This window comes from Amblyomma maculatum, chromosome 1, assembly GCF_055883805.1.
Source record: "Amblyomma maculatum isolate TAMU_Amacu chromosome 1, ASM5588380v1, whole genome shotgun sequence".
Classification (NCBI taxonomy): domain Eukaryota; kingdom Metazoa; phylum Arthropoda; class Arachnida; order Ixodida; family Ixodidae; genus Amblyomma; species Amblyomma maculatum.
Genome location: NC_139344.1, coordinates 462,566,583 through 462,587,274, shown reverse-complemented (window position 1 = coordinate 462,587,274; position 20,692 = coordinate 462,566,583).

Sequence of the window (20,692 nt, the reverse complement as noted above, 5' to 3'; positions counted from 1 at the left end):
GTTCCCGATAACTCCATTTTTGTCACCGAAACACTTTTAGTATCTTTCAAAATGACAGAGAAAATTGTAGAGGTGGTGGTGTACTCGTGGCGGTAAAAGACGATTTATTGGCTGTACCTTTGATGGTTAGTTCGTTTCTTGAATGTGTATAGGTTTCTTTAAAGGGCTTTTCAATTGATGTAATCATTGGTGCTATCTACCGTCCTCCTAATGTGACTGCTTTTCTGTTGAATTTAATCGAATCCTGTGTGAAATGTGTACGCGTTTCCCTAACTCTACACTGCTCATATTTGGAGACTTCAACTTCCCTAGCATAAGCTGGTTTACACAATCCGTCACAGCGAATGAAACCGAAGCTCATATGTTCCTTCAATCCATGTCTTGATTTTTCACTGGCGCAACTTATTACCAATCCCGCACGTCGCACATCGAGCATCGCTAACATTCTTGATTTATTACTAACAAATAATCCTGATACTTGTTCAGACATAATTCATTTAGACGGCATTTCAGATCACGTCGTAATAACAGGACGCATTACCGGTTCCTTTCACGAAAAGGAAACTACTGTTAAACAAATAAGGTGTTACAACAGAGCTAATTATGAAAGAATTACCACTCAATTAGATTATTTCGCTGTCCAGTTCAAAAATAAATATTTATTGCGCACTGTTGAGCAAAATTGGGATTTATTCAAAACTACCCTTACTAACCTTATCGACAACTTTGTGCCCCATACGTCCATTAGATGCAGCAGCAATACACCATGGTTTAATCACAAGCTGCGGCGTATGAATAACAAAAAAAAAGCGACTTTACCGGCAGGCCAAAAAAAATGGTAGTTTAGGCACGGGACAAAACTATAAGAATGCGACAGAGATTTCCAGTTATTATTAAAATCCACTCGACGTCAGTTTTTCAATCATTACTTGTCTTTTCTGTTAACCAACAACCCTCGTAAATTTTGGCGCACCAGAAATCCTAGCTTTCATCCTGACATTTTACTTTCCGACCATAACGGCGTCATAATCAATCAATCCGATTGTGCTCAGGTTCTTAACATTACCTTCTCATTAGGGTTTACCGACGAAGACAAGCTCATCTTCTATCTTAAATACATTTTATGTCATTGCATGCCTAACATAGTTATTAACGAAGCAGGTGTTTAAGCTTTATTAAACAATCTCAAAATTACAAGTACCTCGGATCACCTTGGCTTTAACAATAAGATACTAAAAATACATCCAGAAGCATCTCCGCTATCTTGTCCTGTTTATTCTCGCAGTCGTTTCGAACGGACGGATTCCTAATGACTGGCATGTAGCAAAGGTAATACCTATAATCAAATCAGGTGAACGTTCCTCCCCAACTAGCTATCGACCCACCTCGTTAACCAGCAACTTTTGCAAACTTTTTATAGCATATCATTCATAGCCAAGTCATTACCTACCTCGAAGATCATAACATTATTTTCAAATATCAGCATGGTTTTCGCAAGAGGTTTTCATGTGACACTCAACTAGCTGGCTTTGTTGATGACTTACAATCATCACTTAACGCAGGCGTTCATGTCGACGCAGTTTTTCTGGATTTTTCAAAGGCATTCGATCGGGTCCCTTATCACAGACGTTTACTAAATGTACCACAGCCTAATATCCACCCTAACGTGCTCGCCTGGATTAAGGACTTTCTTTATTCTAGATCTGAGTATACCAGAGTTAGTAATTCTAACTCTTCTTCGACTTATGTGACGTCTGGTGTACCCCAAGGAAGCGTGCTTGGTCCTTTGCTTTTTTCTAATATATGTTAATGATTTAGCTGCCTGTGTAATATCTAGAGTTCGTCTTTTCGCAGATGACTGCGTAATTTACCATAACATTATTAATGACAGTGACCGCGAATTCCTACAATCTGACCGAAATGCAGTAAGTTCATGGTGTTCATCCTGGTTAATGACTTTAAACGTTTCTAAAATTAAACAGATATATTTCACTCGTACAGCTAGCATTTCTACCGCTTACATGTTCAATGACAATGCTGTTGAACTAACAAACACTTACAAATACCTTGGCGTGGACCTTCAGTTTGATCTAACATGGCATCACCACATCGACCTTACCCTAGCTTCTGCTAACCGTTCATTTGGTCTTCTCAAACGTGCTCTCAAACACGCTCCTATCCATGTTAAAAAACTTGCCTATATCACTCTAATACGCCCTAAAATTGAATATGCCGCGGCTATTTGGGACCCTGATCAAGCCTATGTTATCAGCAACATCGAATCCTTGCAGAACCGTGCTGTGCGTTTTATTTTTTTCAGACTACTCACCTTTCACTACCGTCACAGCATTAAAAACAACCGGCTGAACTGGAAGACTTATGTCGCCATAAACACGCTCGGTTAACACTTTTCCATAAGCTTTATCACCAACCACTATTGCGCAGTGATTTGTTTCAGTCACCTGATGTCATTTTTCCACGACTTGACCATGCATTGTTAAACGCGCAGTGTTATTTATCATCTTATGCCAATTCATTCATACCTCGCACTATCATTGAATGGAATAATTTGCCATCGCACATCGCTGCAGAAACTAACATAAAAAATTTCCAACAGCTACTTGGCTGTGACGGAAATGTATAGAATATTTTGGTGTTATTTTTCTTTCCTCTTTTGATGTTATATTTAATAGTTCTTATTGTAATTGTTGCTAATTGCATCTTGTTTTTTACAGTTGTAAAAAACACGATGTAAAAAAAAACCTTATGTAATACCCTCCTTTGGAGGGCCTTTAGGGGCAACCTGGATAAATAAGTAATTAAAAGTCCTGTTGACGCCAGGCATATATGGCCCTGTCTATATAAGCTCATGACGACACCATATATGATCCATATAAGGGCAACATTTTGCACATATATGAACTTATTTGGCCTGATTTTCGATTTGCTTGGCCCAGATAAGGCCTTATGTGCTGCCTTATATATTTGTATCTGGCAGCATATGTTCCATATCTGAAGCAGATATGGATTTTTCGTAAGAGCAAGAACGTCTTTTTCGCAAGTATATATATATATATATATATATATATATATATATATATATATATATATATAAGTAGAGTGTTCCGACAGACTCGAGACTGTTCGTTTTCACAGTTAATTTTGCTGACAGTTTCGGGAATAGTATTGCCTTCATCAGGACAACTTTACAATATCCCAATCTTCTGATCATCGGCTTGGAGAAAACACGAGGAGGTGTGGCTTCGTCCCTGCAGCTCACCCGAGAGTGAGGGCGAGACCGCATAGTATGCCGCATTAAAAAAAATGGAAATAAAGCAAAACATCAACAGTGGACCTTGCAATGGTGCAAGAACGAGACGGAGACTGGGTAACAAAGAAATAAAGAGAGAGAGAAAAAAAGCAGAAGGGGGAGGGTGGGGAAAAAAAGGGGGGTGGAGAGAAACGTTGAGCGAAGCTCTCGATGCGGCCGGAGGCAGCCAACACCACGAAGCCAGGCATCAGTGAGCGGCTCGTATCAGGTGTCCTCGACATCATCGGACAGGGGCAGCTAGGACTATAGTCCTACAAATACAATTAAAAAAAATACGAGGGATATTTGGCATAATGGTCAATGAGTAAAGAACGAGGGAGGGCGACCTTGAACGCGGCAAATTATTGCCGTAAGAAGGATCAATTCCCTGGAATATTTAACCATTTATGCACTCACAAACCCCGATGCAAATGGCCGGTATACATAAGGCAACCAATGAGTGCTAAAAATTCCCGCTTTTTTGTTTTTTCCTTTATCTCGATATCGACCTTAAATCCACTTCGCTTACCTATCCAAATTTCAAATTTCCTTGAAGCGTGAAATATTTAATGTCATTCCCACCGAATGGCATTTTTTCAATTTAATATAATTTTTTCTATGCGCTGCTACACGACCAAAACTAATTCCTTTTGCAAGTGATGACAATTGTGATGGAAAGTTCTAAAACGTTTATAGGCCTTCGATATGTTATGAAAATGATGGCGCTCTGAGCAAAAGCAGCTTTCAAATCCACAACGACGTCTTACATGCCATACGTAACCAGCCTGCTGATCTCGACTACCATTACGAAGCTCAGCGTCGGTGACGGCCGTTGTTTACGGAAGGGTACGGAAGGTGCGCCGAGCTCGGGTGCAAAATTTTAGTGCACGGGGTGGCCATGCAGTTTCAACTACGTGCACGTCGCACACTAAAGCAACTTACAGGAGCAACAAGTGATGTAGCATTGTCTGTAGTACGTGTGCCGTCCAACGAATACTACCTTCGACAGTAAGTGCCCGAAGTGCAGTATGTAGCCCCGTTCCGCCCTCGTAGGATCGTTTTGTTGGCGTAATGAATGCTAAGCGGTATATCAAAATATGAGTGACCCCAGCCGCATCAAGAAAGTAAACGACAAATTCGCAACACTTGCCGCACTGATTGCAGCGAGCGAGCTTGCCGCAACAGTGCTGCCCGGGAGAGCGGCGGACAACGGCGCTGTGGCTGTGCGCTGCGCCCTATAGTCGTCGGCTTAAACCGTTTCACACCGAAGCCGCAGCGGACGGCGCTTTGGAATTGATCAGCGCTATAGTCAATATAAGTTCGTGAAACAGCCTTACTGCCAACCAAACTGTCTAAGAGTAAAAGAAAGATGTAATCTCGGCGACGCCTTACCGGCGGAGCTAAAGTACGATATCGGATGAGCTTAGCCACATACAGTCAGCTGGGAGCTGCGAGCAGAAATTCACTTGTACGCAGTTATCCCCAAAATCTCTTTGCAGATCAGCGATTCTCGGTAAGAGCTTTTTTACATTAATTTATCAATCGCAGAATAATTGGGAGATCAAAAAATTTTAGCATGCTTCTTTTCTTCTTTTTTTTTTCTAACGGCGGCTCGCAAACGATCAACTGTGTTGGCACCGGCGGGTTGCGGCAGGCAGTTTAGCTTATGGCGTGTGCAGAAATATCGTCCACACATCATCCGATTTGAACCATCGCCTAGCACTCGCGAGGCCAAACTCTTCTATCAGAACCATCCTGTGTTGGCAGCAGGCTCGCATGAAAGACTCTGTAGGAACACAATAGGAAGATTACCTCCTGTGCGGATGGCATTGTACGGGGTCGTGTGCATATTCCAGTATGCGAGGTGTCTTGTAACTGGTCTCGGACTCCAATATTCTTGGAAGTCTATTTTGTGGACGACGTCTGCAGGATGCGCGGCTATGCCACTATGTGCCTTGGCAGTATGTGCCAGTTTACGCCTTGCACAATAACGGGGTTTATTCAGTCCCTTGTCGTGTGGTGGATCATGCATCGGCCAAACTGGCCATTGTCTAAATGAAAGACTTAAGGGGCATGGAAACAACGTTAAGAACGCTGCACGCAAGCTGGGTATTCAATATCGGGATTGTGCACGCTTCCCAACGTTCAAAAACAACCAAATTGTAAACGAATAAGAAGATAAACTTACGAGAGAGATAATCGAGGCTTCCGAAATCACGAAGCTGTGCGCGAAATGCGAAGATCACCACTATCTGCTATTACATAATCGAGGTACGCACGATACTGCTATATGCTCATAGTGTCCGGGCTTGAACCACTTGAAACTTTCCCGCTCCTCTCTGTTCTTTTTTTATTTTTCTTTCAGGTGCTAGAGTATATATGCAGATAGCATCCAGTATAAAACATTTGTTGTCAGTTCAGCGCTGTGTTTTCCCTTTGTTCCCTTTTGGCTTCGTTCCGTTGCTCTGCTTCAATAGGTAATATGTGATGGACCCAACGGTCTGCAGCGTGTAATAAATGAATAAATAAATAAATAAATAAATAAATAAATAAATAAATAAATAAATAAATAAATAAATAAATAAATAAATAAATAAATAAATAAATAAATAAATAAATAAATAAATAAATAAATAAATAAATATGACTTGGGCTCTTTCATAGGTGGCCGGTCTTTGGGAATAGGCAGCACGCTCTCCAAAATGTTCGATGGCTTGCGGGCTACTCGGATGCCTTCATTTTTCAGTACACGGGCGCTGTTTCGCTGGCGCCTCGGACGTACGGAAGGGTGATTTATTTTTGAACTGGAGCTGCTTAAGTTTAGTTCTTTTATTTTTTCCCGAGACCTGTGTTTGCGTCTTTACAGGCGTGTGAATCTTCGGATGACATGTTTAGGGTATCCGTTCAGAGCCAGAATCTTGAATATTATGTTTTTTGTGTTTCAAGTTCTGGGCTGCAGTGTGCCTCGCCTCTTCCTGTTAATGTCCTCACATCTGAAGTCTCTTGGCTTGTGGTGTGGTGTGAAGGGATGTGCAAAAAATCGGCCTCTATGGGTGGATTTGCATTAAAAGGGAGATTGTAGACGGTTCCCTTTTAGGGTGACCAGAACATCCAACACCGGCAGGGCGTCTCTCTTCACTTTTAAATGGTGAACTCAATTTTCCGTCTCTAAGGAATTCAGACGCCAGAGGAAACGTGGGACTTCGGATTTATTTATGGCTGTGAAACAGTCGCCGACGTATCTCAGAAAAGCTTTGGTGGTTTATGGAAAAAACTGACAGTTCGTTCTTTTGATGTCTTGCATAACTATATTCGCCATGGCGACAGAGATGGCGGCTCGCATTTGTGTTTCTTTAACTTGTGTACACAATTCTACTTCGCTATCCTCTTTCTTTGTAAAAGCCCTTGCGCCACCGCCATCATCAAAATTCTCCTTTGGACGATGGGTTTGACACCCTTCTCCCTTCGTCACACACCCTCTCTCACCCCTTTCTTGCTCTTCTGAATTCGCACTCCTCGGTCCTACGCTGCTCCCCCTGTTCTCGCCTCTCATTTCCTTTATGAGCGGCCGCGCCATACCTAAAGAAGGAGTCGAACCGCCTCAGAAACGCCGTGATTCTCTAAAAAAGGTGATGGTTGGAGAATCTTCAAGCCTCATTTACAGATTATGCCTGCTCGCTACTTACTTGATGCTACGCAACATTTTACAGATGTGCGGTTCTGCAGGCAATTGTTCAGCTTCGCGGCTTCCTTATATGAACAGTTTGGTTAAAGGGGTCATCAAATGTTGTTTAATAAAACTAAAAACACGCTCACAAACAATCGGTATTCTATGAGTTTTGTCCAGAACGGAGCAATATTTAAGCTAGCTTTAGTATATCAAAAGTTATTGGAGATCAAAAATGATACTTCTCTTTTGCTCACTGAACTCGCTGCTTATATTGAGTTGTGGTGACTGCCTGGCTACACATATCAAAAGCAGAAGCTGTGGCCTGGGAACTTTTGGTCAACCCTCTACGTTTTTACTGCATAAGCAGTAACTGGCTATGAGGGCGTGTGTATCTGCGTGACCGCTTACTCAAGCATCCTGCGCTTGCATGCGAATTACGAGAGTTGAGAAGAAATGGCCGAGAGCAGGGCGCAACGCTGCCTCAAATCGAGCAGCGAATGATGAGGAAGAAAAAGCTGCGCAGTAAGCGAATGCGCATCGCCAGCTGATCCTACGTAGAGCATCGCATAAGGTGAACTGTACATGCAGCATAAAATATGAAATAAAAAATCAGTAGTCAGCCATTAAGCCAGCCGATGTCATACCCCTGTCACATGGCCATTTTAGAAAGCCATTGAGTTTATAGATAATTTAAAGTAAATTTAATTAGAAGATAATTTAAAGACAACCGCTTTAACCAACCCTATGAACGTGCAAGCGTTGCCCAGAGCCAGGCGTAGCATTCAAGCGCACTGGACGGTTCAACCTTATTCCACTCTCCCTCCCCTAATGAGCAAACCGAGCTTTCGGCTCCTCGGAAACATAACACCCGCCCCAATAACGTTAGGAACACGAGTTACACCGCAAGGCTCGGTCCTCTCGCCATTGGATCCGCCTCCCGGGTATACTAGCCGAAATTCCAAATTTGCAACACGCCTTCTATGCTGCTGATATCACCCTCTAGAAAAATATAGGTAACAAGGGCGAAATCGAGGAAACTGCAAATGGCAGTTGACCAGGTAGAAAATTAAGCCGCACAAACAGGACTGACTTGCTCTTAGCCTAAATTTGAACTCCTCGTCATTCGAGGTAAGGGCAGAGGTAGGCGGGCACGTCAACTCCATTCCCATTACTGTTAAGGTTAACGGACAACCCATAACAAAAATCCAGACACTGAGGGTGTTGGGCCTCTTCATACAGAGTAATGGCGAGAATGCGCAGACGAATAATTTGCTTTCTGCCACTACCCATCATACAATCCGTGTGATTAAACGATTTGCCAACAGGAGAAGGGGCATCAGAGAGAAAGACCTGTGCGGATTAGTGCAGGCATTTGTTCTTAGCTGCTTCACCTACTCAGTACCCTACCAACAGATCTATGCCGCAGAGAAGACCAAGCCAGAGTGCCTCATCAGACAAGCATTCAAAGCGGAACTAGATCTACCTCACTACACATCTACAGAAACATTTGTTCAACACGGCATTCACAACACACTCAAGGAACTTTGCGCGGCCCACATCTCTACACAGATGGCGCAGCTGACAAAAACTAAAACAGGCAGAAGCATCCTCGGCGCACTGGACGCAAATTCAGAAAGAGAAATAGAGTAACCGAGAGATCTACCCATACCAATCAGGAAGCGGCTCACCATTAAGCCTCTTTCCAAAAAGAAGCATCCTAAACACCACGAGGGTAGGAGCAGGGCCCTGGTGGTTCATAAGACTCATATGTACTAACCGGGTATTATCTAATGATGCGGCTGAGTATGCAGTTCCAAAAAGAGCATTTGCAGTGGCAAGGGTTACGGGAACACATGCTACAGCCCTCTCGGCCTCCATCCGTGTACGCACATCATCAATGGCTGTGGAGGCAGCCATCGCTTTAGTCATTACAAATTCAGAGGCAGATATTATCATCAGCGACTCCAAGACTACCATACACAATTTCACCCGAGGTACAATTGCACAATCTACCCTAAATATTCTTAATAAGATTCCCTTCGCAGATAGGGACATTGAATGATTTGGGTACTGGCCCACTCTAGCAACCCAGAAAGCGAGGCGGCTCACCAGGCAGCCCGAGGTTTAGTCGGCTGGGTGGTGACCACCTCCGCTCTGGGGACAGCAAATGATAACCTGATATCATTTCACGACATCACCCACCACTTCCGTCTTAAACGAAGGAAGTTTCCGCCCCCGCACAAGCGCCTTAGTAAAGAATACGAAATTACCTGGAGGAGACAACAAACTCCTTCCAAACTTTCTAAAACCGGTAGTTCTTTTACATATTTTTCCTATCCAATTTTCTCCTGACTGCACACTGTGCGATGAGAGAGCTACGCTCAATCATATACTGTGGGGATGAGAGGAGTACCCACCACCTCCAGAATTAGGAGAAATCCTGCATTCAGATCACTAGAAGACCCTGCTGTGCAGTTCGGACCGGGCATACAAGACCGGATCGTCAAGCGTGCCTATGAGGTCGCTAACAGGCTTGACCAGCTAGCCGTCTAGTAGGGCATTGTAATTCGGCCCTATATAACTATCTGGCTAAGTAAACGTTTCTTGTCTCTCTCTTGTCTCAGTTTTCTGGTGTGGCTCGGTCTCGCAGGTCGCACAGTTTATGAGTCAGTACCCGGCCATGTGTCTGCCATCTACCCTCCGCCAGTGCCATGACCGTGACTGCTCGCTCCCAATGCGACGCAGGATATTCAGAGGCTTTAACGCTGTCGCGGTAAGCATCGTCCTAATAGCGCGCTCTACTTCCACATTTGGTCACATTAGGCCGTCAATGTTTTTACTATTTCGCTGAACGCCATAGTGGAAACCATACGTTCATTGTTCTTTCATGGCCGTGTTTTGCTGAAAGATACCTCTTTGTTATTTAGGGTGATTGCATCTTGGTTCGAATGTATTGACAATTATACATTGGATTCGTTAGTAAAAATGGGATACCTGCCAAGCCTCCCTCGGCTCTCGAGTCATAATTCCGTTGCACTGGCTTGTTTCAACTGAGCGGTGCAGAGTGGGGGTGAGGGGCATCCTTTTCAGTGCGCGATCGCACAAGTTGGTCGCTTCGTGGCCCCGTTTGTAGTGTCACCTTTGAACCGCGCAAACTGTGGTGATTATTTGGAATCTTCGCACGTTGAGGTTCCATATTTGAATCTGGTAACGGACACCTTTCAGGTTATGTAGCGATAAATTCAGACTCAGGCAGTGCACGAGAACGCCTGGTTGCCTATAATGAAATTACTCTCCACTACAGGGAGCAACGACTCCAGTATCCGCCCCCACACCAATCACTATCGAAACTCGAGCAGGTAACCTGGCGCCAGCTCCAGGCCCGTACATTCCTCTCTCCAGCACACCTTGCCCATATCCACCCCGACCTTTTCTCCCCTGTATGCCCCCTCTGCGGGGCACCCAAAGCAGACTTTCATCACATCCTCTACATGTGCTCTGAGCTCCAGCCACCCCGCAATTTGCAACAGACATAGAGCGATGGGAGATCGCAGTGTTCAGCTCGGACCCAGCTGCACAGAAGGAGCTGATGGGCTGGGCTCTAAGAGTCGCTGAGAGCCACAAGCGCCCGGCCACCCTACGCGATAATGAGCCGACCCATGAAAACAGTCAATAAGGCTCAAGATTCAATAAACGTTTTCACCACCACCACCATAAAGTCAGACCTCGAAGTGGTCTATATTGTAACGCAAAACTACCTCTAAGACGATTACTTATAGGTACACGGGAGTATATTCTACATTTACGTTGCTCCAGAACACTAACATTGATGCGACAAAATTATATTGACGCTTTAGAGTTGTTGGAAAATACACATTCTCTCTTCCTATCAGTTCCACAACTCATATGTTTCTGCTCCAAGAGCTTTTCCAAGGCCCATCTAAGCCGTCGTCCTTCTTCATAAATATTTGACTGTAGCCTTCAACCAACCCAACTGTTGCAGTGGGCCGCACATTCAAGTGGGTAAAGTCGACACGTTTAACCTAAAAGACGTTTTCGAGTGTGCCAATAGACGATAAAGGAAATTAATAATTTCAAACCAGTTTATTAGGAAATGAAATGTGCATTACAAATTTTAGTTTCCTTGAACCTTTTGGATCTCTCCGAACAGAAATGGAGTTTCACACTGGACCCCAAGTCGAAAACATTACTGTTCGCCTCCCTTCGCAGAACACGCCCGCATGCAGATGCCAGATCCGTAATGCATGTATATCATAGAAAAAATGCGATTTAAACTTTGCCAGCACACCCTCTACGGCAATGAATGGTCACTGGCTGCGGCGAGGATATGATTCAAGGCGTCATTCGAAGGCGTATATATATATGAAAAGAACTTTTTCTGGTTACGTCTTAGCGCCGGTACTTGTAGTCTTCACTCGGCACTACTTGGGAAACAGAAACGGGCAACTTAACTACAGTAAAACTACTAATGGCACGCTTGTAGTGCACCCAGCAATTCATGGCATAGATAGGAATATCAGAGCAAGCTTTTCTCAGATTACGAGGAGAGATTGCTGTTACTATGAATGCGAAAACAGTTTGCGTATGAGAATTGCATAACAGATTGTAGCATTCCTGAGATATACTAGAGTCGGCGTATACCGGATGCCGTGTTGCGCGAAGTCAGTGGCAGGAGAGAGCATGGCCACTGCGCATGCCAGAAGGCGTCCCGTAAACCGGTATACGCCTACTGTAGTACAGCTCAAGCATGCTAAATCTCGCTAATGTGAGCGAGTCGTTGTTGTCGGGGCAACAAAAATCGCAAATGGCCTCCTCAGATATCTATTAGTAATATATAAAAAGGTTCGCGCCACCTGCAGACTCGATAACTGGCGACATTCGCTGTCAGAGTGGTCTTTTACGCGTACTATTTCATCCAACGCGGTCAGATGCGGTGTCGTTTAGCACAAGCGTTGCCAAGCGAGCCTTAAAGGGCTCCACATCTTTTTCTGGGCACAGATGCAGATGGAACACGTTGTGGAGTACGGAGACTAGTTCGTCGGCGACCCTGATGTCCCGCTTTTCGACGGCTTCGTAGCCAGCTCGACGCAGGCGGCGATTATATCGGCTGTTGTGCAAACTGAGCCACGCATCGCCGTCCATGCGTCCAACCAAAAGCATTTGACGCACTATGCTTTGGGGATGTGTGGATGCGTACCAGTTGAGCGGCATGCAATCACGCCAGCGCTGGTCGCGTGGTTCGATGCGGTACATCGGGATCCATTCTTTGCGACCGCGGATGCACAACTCCAGTGTTCCCGGTTCGCAGTCACTCTCGGAGCCAAGCGGCCGCAGCGTGTAGGGGTGATTAGCAGAACTGGATCCCTGTTCTACAAGGGGCAGCGGGAGGTACGGGTTGGCCGGTCCGAACCCTACATCGACGAGGTATTCACCTTCCGTCTGCTGGACGATGAGCACAAGGTGTTGTTTGAGCGTAAGCGGAGCGTCTAAAGGAACTCCCCAGCGGATGCGTGCCATGCGCAGTCGCAGACGGTAGCCCACGGCCTGAAGTAGGCGAGCGAAGAGCGAGTTCAGTTCGAAGCAGTAGCCGCCACGGCCACGCCCAATAATCTTGTCGAAAAGCGAATCGGCGTCGATCTCAATCGTCCGGTGCAGCAGGACGTCGATGTTCTCGAAGGTAACGCGCTGCAGGTGCGCCTCGATGAGCGAGCACAGAGTGGCGAGGTCAGCACACGGCTTCTCGCGTACGCCAAGGCGGGTCAGGTACGCCGACGTCTGCTCAGGAGACAGTGGATCCATCCCGAAGCCAGCAGAGGTATTCACAACAGCACGAAGTTATTTTGCGGTCAATATCAGAGCGAGGCAGTGCTTTCAAAATGCGCGGCAGCTGCCGCCGAGCAAAGAGCATCTGCAGCGAAACCGGCCAAAGGGTCAACTTCCTGATTTGTACAGTAGCTGCGATAAGGAACTGCTGGCGCAGTTGAGATTTAAAACCTTCTCTTCTCTTCTCTCCTCATCCGGAGCCGTCGCTCCTCCTCTCGCGTTTCGACCGTGGCTCCACCTACGCGGTGTTCGGCTAGCAGACTCTCTCCGGAGCAGGCGCCGGTAAAGGCGCTGACTCTCACCAGAGCGTTTCAGCTTATGTTCTGTCGCAATTTAGTCACGTTAAAATATTACTGGCGGCTGAAACAACAATACAGAATGCCGACCGAGATTTTCCGCCAAAATAGTTTCAGCTGTCTGTCTCACAACGCGGACGCGATTTGGGCGTCGGTTCAACTCGGGCGTCGGCCACCCGTTGGCGTCGGCCACCCGTTGGCCACACTGCGCGGCATGCTTTAATAAAAAGCTGCAACTAGGCGAAAGACGAGAGCAATTAAGCAAAAGTCAGTGTATGGTTTCTTCGCAACTTTGACAGGCTTGCGAGTTGCCGGTAAACTTGAGAAGCGTGGGAGCAGTTGTGTTCCATGTGTTTTCAGCTTCAGTTGCAGGCCTATCCACGCTTGCATGCGTGGCGTGCGAAATCAAGGACTAGCACACCAAACGAAAGAAAAGCCCGAAATATGTGGCTTTATCCAGTCACCTAAGGGCTGTCACTGTTGCGTTAAATGCGGTGAAACACTGAAAATATGCAGTTAGCTCACAATCACGAGAAAGACAACGCCTCAGAAACCCTGGCTGAGTAGCTAAAGACCAGATTTTATACTATGCTTAATAGATGTCTAAAGCGAAAAGTAAAAAAAAAAAATATGACGCGCGTGCATGTGGCATTTGGTAAGGCGAAGAAATGAACAAATCCGCACAAGGTGTGTGGCGGCATATCAGTTTAGAGATGAGCAATTGCTGACTTAACTCACAGAGCCGCGACCATAGCGTCGAGTTGAAGTCCGCCCTGCCGATTTGGCGCCGCGAAACCTTCATCCGCGCCGCATCTCGATTTGTTGACAGTACTATTATAAACAACCGTTTGTTATCATGCCCACGTGTGCTGCCCCAGAAAGCGCAGCAACATGGCATTTCGAACACAGGAACATAAAAAAAATTAGCTGGGGTTTATCTTTAGTTAAACCCGGTAGGTTGTGTAAGCAAAGCCGACGTAGCTTCTCTTTCTGTTCTTTCTTCTTCTCTTTTTCTTCTTCTGCTTCTGTGGCGCGGCGTGGCTACCGGCCGGGTTTACGCGACGGGCTGAAACCTGGCGTAGTATTGCTTACACAATAAAACAACGCACGAAAACACGCGACTGCACTCGGTCAATGGGAGGGTCTAACGCTAAAAGACAGCGCCGGAGAGGAGGCAGGCGGCAATCTTCACATGTTGGCGCCACTTTAGGGGTCACTCTCGTTTTCCCCCTCCGAGAAGAGCCATGCGAAACGTGAACACACTTGGCGCCATCGCTCGGCAGTGGACGCAGGGTACTGCCGCAGAGGAATACAACCCACCACTACTTTGAAATTCAACCGTCTCGCGCTATACTCGCTGTTAACCGCATGTTGGTTGTCTACTAGGCATAGTGAACTATTCTGGGCACGGAAGGCGTTGTTGCATCATCCGGAGCAGGTACTAGCTGACTTTTCTTTAAAGCATTCGCTGTAGGGCACTGCTACGGGTGCCTCTAATCACAGGCATATGAAAAGTGCTGGTTTATACTAAAAAATAGGAATAGTAGCGCATAAAGACACAGACACCCGTTAAAACTGACCGCTTATTTAATAATGAGGAGTATATATGTCACGTAGTGGTTACAAGACCGTAAACACCAAAGAGGACACAGGCGTGATAGCACTGAAATTAACTCTTTAAAAGAACTAAGCAACTCAACGCGGCGGTAGCAACAAACGTGCTCTCTGGTCGTGGAACTCAGAATACCCGTCGCGCGCGTCAGCGCTAGACGTAAAGACTGCGAAGATCGAGATAAAACCAAAACCGATGACTGGCGTACCCTGGAATATTGTAGAGACATACACGCATAGCTGTAATCTTCGAGGTGCACCTCGGCGCATCTTGAGGGTCATGTAGAAAATGATAAGGCTACGTCTGGCGACAAAAGAAATGAACAAAGAATACATAATCAACACGTGCGTTGGAAACGCAGTGATAAGGCCGCATGCCAGTGGCTGTAGAAAAAGAAGATATGAAGTTTTGAATGGATGGAGGTATTACTCCCCCTTAAAAAAACATCGCCTCGATGTTTCAAATCAAACACACATGAGTCAACATAAACATTGGGAAGTAAACATCAATAGCCTTTAGCGTGCGTAATATGGCTTGATGCGTACAATATGTACAATTTCTGGGTGCGCTCGGCGCCATTGAGATGTTGTCGCACCGTCGGGAACGACCTCGTAGTTCAATTGTAATCGGTGAAACACTTTGTACGGGTCGAAGTATCTGTGTAAAAGCTTTTTCACTCAGTCCGCGCCGACGAATCGGTGTCCAAACCCAGACTTGATCTCCCGGCTTGTACTCAGCATCGCGTCGTCGTAGGTTGTAACGTCGGGCGTCGGTGCGTTGCTGATCCTTGATGGGCCGTCAAGGTTTTCTTCGTCTGTGACGTGCGGTAGCATTGCGTCGAGCATTGTCGTGGGTTACCTAACGTACACAAGCTTGAACGGGGTCACTCTCGCTGTCTTCTGGACGGCCGTGTTATACGCGAAGATCATGTAGGGCAGGACGGTATCCCAATTCTTGTGCTTGGAGTCGACGTACATGGCGATCATGTGCACGATTGTTTTTTTGAGCCGTTCTGTAAGTCCGTTGGTCTGGGTATAGTACGCTGTTGTAAGTCGGTAGCTTATATGGCTGTAGGTCAAGATGGCTTGCGTCAGCTCCGCATTAAATGTTGTTCCCATGTCCGCAATGAGTACTTCTGGGGCGCCGTGTCTCAAGAAAATTTGTGCTACAAAAAACTTGGCGATTTCTGCCATGGTACCACTGGACAAGGCGTTTCCTTCGGCGTAGCGCGTGAGGTAGTCAGTGGCCACGATGATCCAGTTGTTACCCGCAGATGAAGTCCGAAAGGGGTCGAGCAGGTCCACCCCAATTAGTTGAAAGGGGTTGGTCGGGAGCGGTATTGGGTTCAGTAGCCCAGCTGGTTTGACCGGGGCGTCTTGCGTCGCTGGCGCTCACGGCACGTCTTTACGTAATAGGCAGTGTCGGCAGGTAACCGCGGCTAGTACTACCTTTCTTGGACCCGATGCAACGTGCGCGCATCCTGAGGCACCCTGCTGTCGGCTCGTTCTGGAACGCCCGCAAAATTTGCTTTCGGCGTTCCTTAGGCACGACAAGGAGGTATGTGGTCTTGTTGGGCGCGAAGGTATTCTTCACGAGGACGTCGTTGTGCAGAGTGAAGGAAAACTGATGTCTGAACTCAACAGAAGGAGAAGCGATCTTTCCTTCTCAGTAGTCCACCAAGTCCTTCAACTTGAGGTCTGAGCTCTGCTGTTGAGCGAAGCTGCTGGCGCTTACCGGTCCCAAGAAAGTGTCGTCGTAGTCCTGTGGGGTTCATCCACAGGGGCCCTGGACAAGCAGTCCGTGTCAGAATGCTTGCCACCAGACTTTTAGACCACTATGATGTCGAATTCTTGGAGACGTAAGCTCCATAGAGCAAGGCGACCGGAGGGGTCTTTCAAATTGGCGAGCCAGCAGAGCGCATGATGATCTCTTGAATCTCAAATGTTCGACCATACAGGTAGGGGCACGACATTGAAGTGGCCGGGATGATCGCGTGGCACTCCTTCTAGTTCGTCCAGTAATTGGCTTTGGCTTTTGATAAAGACCTGCTAGCGTAGGCCGTTACTTTCTCCTGTCCGGCACTCTTCTGAACGAGAAGGGTAAATAGGCCCACACTGCTCGCGTCGGTGTGTATCTCAGTCTCCGCGTTCTCATCAAAGTGCTCAGGACAGGTTCCTCGAAAGCTTCCGCTTGCGGTGCTTCCCCTTCAAATGGCACGCCTGCCTTTGTAAGTTGTGTCAAAGGTTGTGCGAGGCACCAAACTTCCTTGACAAATCTTTGGTAATACGCGCATAGTCCGAGAAATCGGTGGACAGCTTTCTTGTCACCAGGCTACGGAAACTGCTATCGCAGCTGTTTTCTTTGAGTCTGGGCGAATTCCCTCCTTGCTGATGATGTGACTCGGAAACAGCATCTCTTCGTTGTTAAAGTGACATTGCGCTGCTTTCAACGTTCTTTCAGATTCAGATATTCTTTATTTCTCTTTCAAAAAATGAAAGAAGGAACTGCGACAAAAGGCGGTTAGGCCTGACGGGGTCACAGTTCCCCATACAGTTCACAGCGGCGCGCAACACGGAAAACAAACGATAACAGAACATTACAGCAAACGTGGTAATTAATCATACTGGAGTAAAACCTAAAAAAAAAAGGAACAGTGTACACTGTACACTCAAAAAGAAACAACAGCATATGGCACACAAAACACGGAAAGGAGAAAAAAAAAAGTTGTACAGTAACATAGCATGATGAAAATTTGCATTTGTCAAATACAAAACCAGACTAAACAATTATTCCACTTCGGAGAGTATCAACTGCTTTTTTATTTCTCTTTTAAATCTGCGTTTAGAGAGATGGAATATTGAACATAGGGATGGGTTTTTGAGAATAGTTGGAATCTGGTAATTAAGCTTCTGTTTACCGTAATTTGTCCTTGTTTTTGGGACGAGGTTTCTGTGTTGTCTGAGAGGGTATTTAGTAGGAAATCGATTAGGAGAGACGGAGAAAAGCCTATTGCTATGGATATGTTGTAACAAGCGGTATGTGTAGACTCGGTTAGCTTGAAGTAGATTAGGTTTTTGGTATAGAGGTGATGTTGGTAAGTGTTCCGGTCTTCCATGATAACCCTCAATAGCCCGGAGTGCCTTTTTTTGCAGAATCAAAAGCTTCTGATAATTGCTACTTGTTGTGGTGCCCCACACCAGTGCACAATAAGATAACTTAGAAAAAAATAGAGCATAGTACATAGATACTTTTAATGAAACAGGTAAAAGGTCACTGGTCCTGTAGAGACAGCCAACAGTTCTGCTAAGATCTGTGGCAAGTTTAGAAATATGTGTATTCCAGGATAGGTGTTCATTGAACCAGACACCGAGAAACTTCTGAGTGGTTACCTGCTGTATTTGTTTGTTAGCATACCTTATATCAAGTGAGTAATGGATTGGTAACCTGATAACATGACTGCGTCAAGGATGGTTCGAAGCCTTCTCAGAAGGTCTTCAAAGTTTGAAGAAACGACAACATAGTCTAAGTATTCCTGACATACTTGCCATTCCAAGCCAGCCAATACGGTGTCCATGACTCGCTGGAACGTCAATGCCATCACCTTGAACTCGAAAAGGCCATCTGGCGTGATCAACGCGGTCTTCTCGCGATCTCTTTCGTCGACCTCAATTGGCCAGTACCCGCTCTTCAGGTCCATCTACAAGAAGTACTTAGCGTTAACGAGCCGATCCAGTGTGTCGTCAATGCGATGCAGCGGATAGACATTCTTCTTCATTATGCTATTCAAGCGGAGGGTAATCAACGCAGAAACGAAGTGTTCCGTCTTCTTCACCAAGACGACGGGTGCTGCTCAAGGGCTCTGTGATGGCTGGATGACATCCTCACAAAGCATTTCATCTACTTGCTCTCGTATGGCGTGACACTCTCGCGGCAATACTGATTAGGAGCTTTGACGAAGAGGTCGGCCCATATTCGTCAGTGATAATCGGGTGCTTTGTCAATGGAGTATGCCGCACTTTAGACGCTGACGAAAAGCACTGGCTGTACCCTTTAAGAAGACTGTGAATCTCGGCTTGTCTGCACCGGGGTACAGCTATGTTTGCATCGAATGGCGGGAGATTTTTTCGGTTGGGTGCATCGCCTGCGGGCTGGTCGGGCAGGGCGAAGACATCTCAGGTTTCTGCTAGTGCGTCGAGGAAAGCGATCGTCGTGCCCCTGTCAAGGTGCCGGTATTCTTCGGTGAAGTTCGTCACCAGCACCTTAGCTTGTCCTCCTCGGAACTTGGCGATGCCTCTTGCGATGCCGAGACCTCATTCCAAGAGCAAATGGCTGTTTCCTTCGACGACGCCTCATGCGGATTCGATGTCTGCGTTACTCACGCAGACTATGACGTTTGATTGGGGTGGCACGGTCAATTCTTCGTCCAGGACGTTCAGGGCAGATGGCGTCACAGTCGTCGTAGTAGGTATGGCTTCGTCCATCGAAAGCTTGATAAACTTTGATCGAAGGTCAGTCATCGCTTGATGTTCACGGAGAAAATCCGTACGCAGGATAATGTCTGGGAAGCAGTTCTGAAGGTCCATGAAGCAAGTAGGATAAGTACGTCCATTCACTGTCACTCTTGCGGTGCACCTCCCGGAAGACATAATAAGATTACTATCAGCTGGGCGGATCAGCGGGTAATTCCAAGTTGTCGTCACTTTCTTGAGCTGGCGGCGAACGCTCCACAGATGACAGAATAGTCAGCTACGGTGTCCACCAAGGCGGTAACCATGCGACGGTAGACAGCAACTTCGCGGTCGCTCGTTCGCGTCCTCGTATTGCATGCTGGCTTCGATGTTCGATCTCTGCTTCGGCTTGTGCTGCGGCCGTGGCATGCTATCATCACTTCGCTAAGTGGTGTGTCAGCTTAGAGTCTGGTCGCGTCATCGTGGATGTTGACGGCGTGCGTAGCGGCGTTGTCATTTTGAAGTCTGGGCGCATGAAGGGCGTCTTCATAAGGAGTGGCGGCGCCATAGCGGCATCGTCGGTACTCGTTGTTGGCGGCGGAGGATCTTCATGCTTTTGCCTTGAAGCAACCTTACCTCCAAAGGTGCTACCTTTAGTTTTCTAGAAGACCTTCCTCGCACACTCATCGTAGCTGCGACCTGGCGACGCAAAGCAGGCCCTGTAGGGCGGTGGGGTTCTGAACCGACGGCTTGCTGACGCAAACTCACAGCTACGCCGCGGAGGCCGATTCGTCGGTACGGGCAGTGGCCTAGAATGTGATCGGCCTCACCGCAGTGGAAGCATAATTTCCGGTTCTTCGCAGTCCTCTAGGCGTCGATCTTCCTGGGGCTTAAGGGTCGTTCGTAGACCTGGCGGGCGGGGCCGAAGTGGCGATGTTCGGGTGGAGCTTGCGCGCGTCGAGGGGTGTTTGGAGGGTCTCGGCACAGCGCAGCACGTACTTCATCTCAGTGAGCTGTAGCGTCGGAGCTGTCGCCTGAAGAACGCCCAGTGCCTGATGAACCTCTTTCCGGATGACGTCTGCAAGTGTCGCTATCTGAGGTTGTCAGTATGATGGAAGCAGCCGGCGTAGCTCTACGCGAACGACCTCGTGGATATGGTCACACAGGCTGTCTCCGCTTGTAGGCGAGGTGTCATAGTGGCCTGTGTTGAAGATTCGAATTATAAGTTGTACCTGCGGCTCCTCGTTTCCAAGGACTTCTCTATACTTGCTGCTTCCTGGCAGAATTCCGCCAGGGTCTTTGACGGCTGGCGTACTAGACCGGCAAAAAGTTGATCTTTTACACCGCGCATTAAGAAGTTGACCTCATTCTGCTCTGTCGTGTCGGGATCGACACGGCGGGAGAGACGCTTCATGTCTTCAACGTAAGCGAGTACATACTCATTTGGAAGTTGAATCCATGATTGGGCTCTTTCTTTTCTAACAACACCTGCAAAGGGATTTGCAAGCTACG